Consider the following 6,987-nt stretch of genomic DNA (forward strand, 5'->3'; position numbering starts at 1 on the left):
AAATGGGTGTGTGCCTGTACATGTGGCACGGCAGAGCCAGGCTGCCTCGCTGCCTTCTCACCTCCCTGAGCTGTGCAGGAGTGACTGACACCCTCATTATACAGTTTAATTCAGGTTGGCAGCTCCACTTGGCCTTGAGGCTCTGGCTCTATCAGAGCTTTGCACCCATGCCCATCTGTTCCTTCCTTGGGAGCAGGAACAGAATATATGACCTAGCAGCAGGCAGAGAATGCCACCCCCATTCCCAAGGGACTCTGGGGTCCCTGCTGTGGGTTTACATGGTCTGTGGGTCTTGGCTTTGTGCACTGAGCATCCAGAGTTCCAGAGCAGTGACTGGGAGGGCTCACGCAGGAGTGAGACAGCTCAGCTTTGTGCAGCTGCTGAGATTTCTCTCCATAACCCTGTCAAAGCTCAGCGTTTATCTTCCCACCCCTAAATCTGGCAAGAAGGGAGAAAAAATAAAGTAATAAAGTGTTTTTTCCAGCCATTCAACTGTAAAACTCAGCCCTCCCATGACACTTTCTCTCCCTGGGTTGCAGCTCACCCTCAAGCAAGGGCAGAAGCTCACTAGGGAGTTTAGCCAACACTTAGGCTTCTCCCAGCCCTCCTGAGGAGGATTTAAATAATTTCATGTGAATGCTCCTGATATTTACCCCCTTCCATTGGGAAATCTGCCCACTGCCTTGCACTTCTGAGGGGCAAACTGAGACATGGGGAGTGGTGGTGCAGATTTAAAACATCAGCCGAGCTGCAAAGGGGCACCCAGACCTTCCTCAAGCCAAGTCCTTTGCTTTAACCCCCTAGGCAATTCTGCTTGGTTTGGGATGGAGAACATCTATCATAAAGCAGGATGGCTGGGACTCAAAGGCAGGCAGGACAATTCCCAAGCCTCACTGCTATGTTTTCTCCCTAATCGGGTCACTTGAGGAGGAGACAAGGAAAGCATCACTGACCAGAGGGTGTGCAGGGCCAGGGAGGGTGTGCAGGGTCAGGGAGGGTGTGCAGGGTCAGGGAGGGTGTGGTGGGCACACCTCAAAGTCACCTGTGCCTGGAGAGGTGACAGACAGCATTAAGTGAAAGGGGTCTGCTGCTGTTGGGAATTATGCTTTCAGATTTTCTACCTCCAGAAAAGCTGGCAGACTCCAAAGAAGCTCTCTGAATTCAAAGCCCCATTTACCAGGATCATGTGAGTGATTCCAAAGGCTTGTACTGCTTTGAGTAACAATTTATAACAACAAAAGCCTCATTTAAGACAGGGACCCCTGTGGGAATGTTCCTTTTCAGTTCTCTCTTCTGTGGGTAATTGCAGAAAGATGACATTTAAGTTGTTCTACAAAAGTGGCAAGCAGAAAAAAAATGAAAGAGGGGAAAACCAGAGAGAAAGAGGGTATGGTGGGAAAGGTGAGAAGGAGCAGGATGGAAAAGAGTGGATAGCATGGTTAATATTCTCAGAGGCCACGGAGTTTACAAACAGGAAAGAAAAGGTTTGCTCTGAATAACAATCTCATCTCCCAGCAGGGCCACAACAGCTCGTGTTCTCGGACACAATGGACACAGGCTGGAGGTGGGAAAGCAGCCCTGGCATGGGAGCACAGCTCATTCCTCCAGCTGCCAGGCAGGTGTAGGGTGTGGCTGCTGGCAGACCCCAGACACTGCTGCCCAAAGGAAAGGACTGTGGCTGCCTGAATTCCTCAGGACTGGGAGCACACTGTCTCACCCACAGATGCGTGGAGCCAAAGAGGCAAAGGAGTGCACAGTGAGTGACAGGGAATTTCAAACCCCTTCCAAAATCCTAGAATGGAGGAGACAGGAGCACCAAGATACAGTGGTTGGTAGAAACCTCCTCTGCAAATGCTGGAGAAATCCCTCTGGGATGAAGAGCTGCATTCCCCCTACCTTGTGTGAAGGTGATAAGCCCTCTTCTGTTCTGCAGATTTTCAGAGATTTACTACTTATTAGAGGAGTTTAAATGCATTCAGTGTAATTAAACCCAGGGGGAAACACAAGCCTTTAACATCTCATGTTTTCTAAAACAGGAAAAACGTCCATGTTCCCCTGCTCCGTTCCAGTGCTGCCTGTGGTGACAGGCTTGAGGAAGCCACAGCTGGGACTGGCTTAATGCACTGAGCAGAGCAGCTGCACGTGTGTGTGTGTGTGTGTGTGTGTGTGTGTGTGTGTGTGTGTGTGTGTGTGTGCCGATGCCTTTTCCTTGGTCTTAAAATTAAGAGCCAGGCATGATTAAGGGATAAAGGGTTCTTTATCTGGGTATTTAATAAGGATCTTTATGGTGTAACACTTCACCAAGGTGGAATATGCTGAAATACACACACACGGTGGATTGTGTATACAATTTTATAGACCTTGCAAATTAGCATATTTAACAAAGATACCCCAATGAGAGACTTGAATGAATAGTATGATATTTCTCCATCTCAAAGTATTTTTTCTTAGATGGGTTTCATCTTAGTTTATAGGATGTGTTTTAGAGGGGACTTTGGTTTTTCAAGATAATGTAAGGCTTTTTGGCTTGTGAGACTTTTTTGGGATGTTTGGTTTTCTGGCCTAACCTAATACCAGGACTGTTTTAAGCTATTAGACTTAAGAAATTATAAGTATGTATGTTAAGGGGCTGAGAATACATAAGAGATATATAAAAGAAAAGGCAAAAAATTATCATGGCATCAGTGTATGTGTGTGTGTGTGTGTGTGCACAAAATCATTTTAATGATCCCTCTCAGAAGGGCAAGTGGGTGAGGAAAGGGGGAAGCTGGCTGGGGCATGTCCCTGGAATGCAGGGATAATTGGGCCTGCAATGGTAATGGCAGAGTGCTGTCAGGCTCTCACAGAGTGTGCCAGAGGTGAAGTGACACCCTGACAGGTCCCACTGCCCTCCTGGCCTGCCCTGCCTCTGCCCACAGAGCCATTGCAGCCTTTCTGCTGACATGCAGGAATCGAAATTGGAGGTAATGACTCTGCTGAGGGGCCTGGAATGGGGATGGTGAGAGGGAGACTCGCAGCTTTGCATGTCACCTGGGATGTCTTCTTTTCCCCACACTCTTCCCAACGAGCTCATAAGCTTTTCCCATCAGAGTAAAGATGTGGCTGTGATGTGATGCCTTCCCAGTTTCCCTTCCCCAATTATTTGTGCCAATTCACCCATGTCAGCTCCCACCACCCAGTGAGTCCTGGGCACAGAAATGGGTTGGAGGTGAAAACACTTCAGCATCAGCTGGGAGTGAATTCACAGTCTTTGGTTTTCCTTGTCGTCCTGTACTGCTTCTCAAACTCCCTTTCACACTCTACTTCCTTGATTTCCATGTATTTGCAATTTTCCCTCCTTTAGAGAAGCAGGGGGCCCCTGTAAGCACACAGAGAAAGGGTAGAAAATATAAATATATTTGCTATGTAAACAATATAAAGTATTTGTGTAGCTCCTTCTGCAGCAGCCTGGTTGTCTCCAAGTCTGCCCTAAAGCTGGGTTTTGTATCCCCAGTGGAACATTTTCCATCCAAAAGCAACATGATTAAAAACTCCGTAGGTATCAAACTGGCTCCATTCATTGAATCGTAGAAGGGGTTGGGTTGGAAGGGACCTTAAAGTTTATCCCATCCCACCCCTGCCATGGCAGGGACCCCTCCCACTGTCCCAGGCTGCTTCAAGCCCTAATGTCCAACCTGGCCTTGGGCACTGCCAGGGATCCAGGGGCAGCCACAGCTGCTCTGGGCACCCTGTGCCAGGGCTCACCTCTCTCACAGGGGAGAATTTCATCCTGATATCCAATCTAAAGTGCTCTTTGTCTCTCTGCAGCCATTCCCTCTTGTCCTGTCACTCCAGGCCCTTGTAAAGAGTCTCTCTCCATCGTTCTTTACTGGAAAACATCCCTCAGTTACTGGAAGGCCACAATTAGGTCACCTCAGAGCCTGAACAATCCCAGTTTTCCCAACTTTTCCTCACAGCAGAGCTGCTCCATCCCTCTGATCATCTTGGTGCCTCCTCTGGATTTGCTCCATGTCTTTCCTGTGCTGATCTCAAAGCTGGATGCAGTAATTCCTGCTGAAATTATTTAGTTCAGCTGGAATATTGTGTCACTGATGGCTGAGTGCTCTGGCCTGAGCTCAGACAAGTTGCTGGGGAATTCTCCTCTCTCCTATTTTTCAGTGAAGTCACACTGTTATCACATCAAATGGCTTGTGACTTAAAATTCCATTGCAATGGTCATACAAGGAATTGCATTTGCTGTGACTGCGAGGAAGGGACATGGGGAGAAAAAATTAAACCTGATGGCTGGAAAGCTTTTACTACAGTGTGAAACAGCTCCACCTCCTCGTGATATTCAAGTTCATCATATCTAAATAAATATGTTTGGAAATTGTCTCCCACAAGGGAAAACAGTCATTTCAAGGGTACTGTTGAAAGCAGAGGTCAAAGGTAACACCATGGGCATGTAAACGGAATCAGAGCACTTAATTGGCACTGTTTTCTTCAGAACACTGATGCCATTCCAGAACAATCCCAACCCCCAGCACACTCATGTCAGGTCATATTCGGAGCCTTTTTACTTCACAAGGTTATTCCCTTTGACTCCAATGGATTAGCCAGTTCTACATGGCAGGAGAGAGAGGTCAGATGTAGATCTCTTTCAGTTACATTGAATTTAATTGATTTTTCTGTTTAAAAGAACTTCTAAAACAGGTTATAATGGGAAATAAATTTGAATTACTCTACCCCCTCTCGAACACAGCAGAAAGCCCATTGTGCCAGGTGGTGTCTGAGTGCTGACAGAACAAAACCTCCCCAATTCATGGGCAATACACCCTAAAGAGGGAAGAGCTTTCCTCCTAAATGAATGAGAGAGCTGCTTTACACCCTGAAAACACAGACTTTCAACAAGCCCAGTTGCTTTCATGGATAATCCCTCATTTTTGCTAATCCTTCCCGAGGATCTCTTAGCTCATTGATGGGCAGTGTTAGAAATCCTCTCTTTCTCTGGGTAATTGCCCTCTTAGGATACTCCTGATCCAGTCTGATAAACACCCTGGACAAAGCAGAGCCCATGCAGGCACCCAGTCCTGCTCTCACCTCACTTCTCACCCTAATTAGTGCTGGCTGCTCCTCAGCACCTCTCAGACCAGGTGCTCTGGCTTTCTCACACCTTTCTTGGACTCCATTAACGCTTTAATTGCCACTAAATTTTGGGAAATTCCTGTGGTCACCGCCAGAAATTTTCCCACAATTATTTGCCGTCACAAACCTCTTTGGGGCTCTGGTTTCTCTTTAGATTGGAATGTGCTTGGAAATGGTGTGGATGTGCATTTTCTCATGGGAGCAATCCTTCAGCTTTGTCCTTCTGAGCTCAGGGCAGTGACAACTATGGCAAGTGCCCCATTCCACAGTCACCCTGTGGCTGCTGCTCCAGGAGGTGACAGGGAGGGAGTCATGGCCAATCCTCCACTCCTGCAGGGTGTCCAGGTGCTTTTATCCACCAGTTCAGCTGATCAGCTCTGTGCTGAGCTCCTTGTCTGACTGCTGTCTTTCTGTGGCAGCTGCAGGCTCCGTTCTGTGATGCACAGAGATGGAAAGGGCTTCCCTTTCCCCCAGGAGCTCACCATTCACCACCACAATTCTCCAGACCACACTGTGGGGCAAACTTATCTTTCTTTTTACTGGCAGCCCAGTAATTGGTGTCACCTGGTCTTTATCTGCCCAAATGTCAGAGGTGCTGTGACATCGTGGCTGCTGAGGTGGCAAGTTCATGTCCATGGCTTTCCAAAGGCTATTGCCAGCAGAGAGGACTTTCAGGAAAGCTAATTTTGAAAACTTCTGTTGTGTGTTGTCGCCAAAGAAAGAGGTCTGAAGTGTCCAAAGGAGCTGCAGTGCTAATATTGGGGTACGCCCTCAAAAGCTGTAAACATTTACGTTGTGTTGCCACTGTAAAACAATTTCTTTCTGGTGAAAAGTCTATAAAAATCTATAGGAAATCTATAGAAATAGCCTCTGTTAGGCTGTTGAGACCACTGGGATGAACCCCTAAAGAGAAGTCCAGGTTTGATCATGAATTTGAAATGGCATCTCCCACCTGTCTACCTTAATAATTTCTGGCAATCAGAATCTGCTTGTGACCAGAAATTTCACCTTGCACGAAACCCTTTTGTTAAATGACACGTTTAGATGAAAAGACATGAATTAAAACTGCCTGTTTGGAGTGAAAAGCAGTTCTGGTCCAGCTGCACTGGCCTCTTCCAGCAGCTTGTGACTCCCTGTGTCAGAGTGGTGCCAGTGGCCCGTGAAGGACTTTGGCCAAGCCCTGCTGGTTGTCATGCCCTGATCTCACACATGGCAGCCCCAGCCAGTGGCTGAGGACTGGGGATCTCTGCTAATTGGCTACATCTGCCTCTGATGCCTGGCCACCAGCTGGCACAGGCTGTGGCACTGGCTGTGCCACCTTGGCACTGGAGCCCCACAACTGCCATCTGCTGTCTCCCAGGCTCACATTTCCTGGATAAACACAGCCCTCCCCATGGGAAATGTGTCTTCTCAGCTGTGATGGGTGGAATGTAAGCGTCCCCTTCAGCATTTCTGGGATCCTCAGGATGCTGCTGTGCTATCAAATGTGAAGCCATTATTTTCTAGTGGGCATAATCCTCCTCCTTCCTGCATCTCATGTCAGAAGAACATATTCCATTTCCAAACATTTCACAAAGAATGCTACCTTGCCACCAAAGATTCCTGTGTTTGAACAGAATCAGAAAAGAAATGAAATTTTGCTGCTTTGTTTTGGGTTTCCCATTGGACATGCTGAATATTTAATCACAGTTTCACAAAGACACGAATTTCTCTTTGGATTCCTCCCTGAGCTGCTGTGGCTGATCCTGGCTCAGGAACAGATCTCAGGCTGTTCCCAATGGATTCTCTTGTTTTGTCCAGATTTGGCTGTTCTTGCTATTTTGTTGAAAGGCCTCCAGGTGCTCAGAAGAGACACTTCTGCAC

Source organism: Sturnus vulgaris, chromosome 22 (genome assembly GCF_052056855.1).
Source record: "Sturnus vulgaris isolate bStuVul1 chromosome 22, bStuVul1.hap1, whole genome shotgun sequence".
Lineage (NCBI taxonomy): Eukaryota > Metazoa > Chordata > Aves > Passeriformes > Sturnidae > Sturnus > Sturnus vulgaris.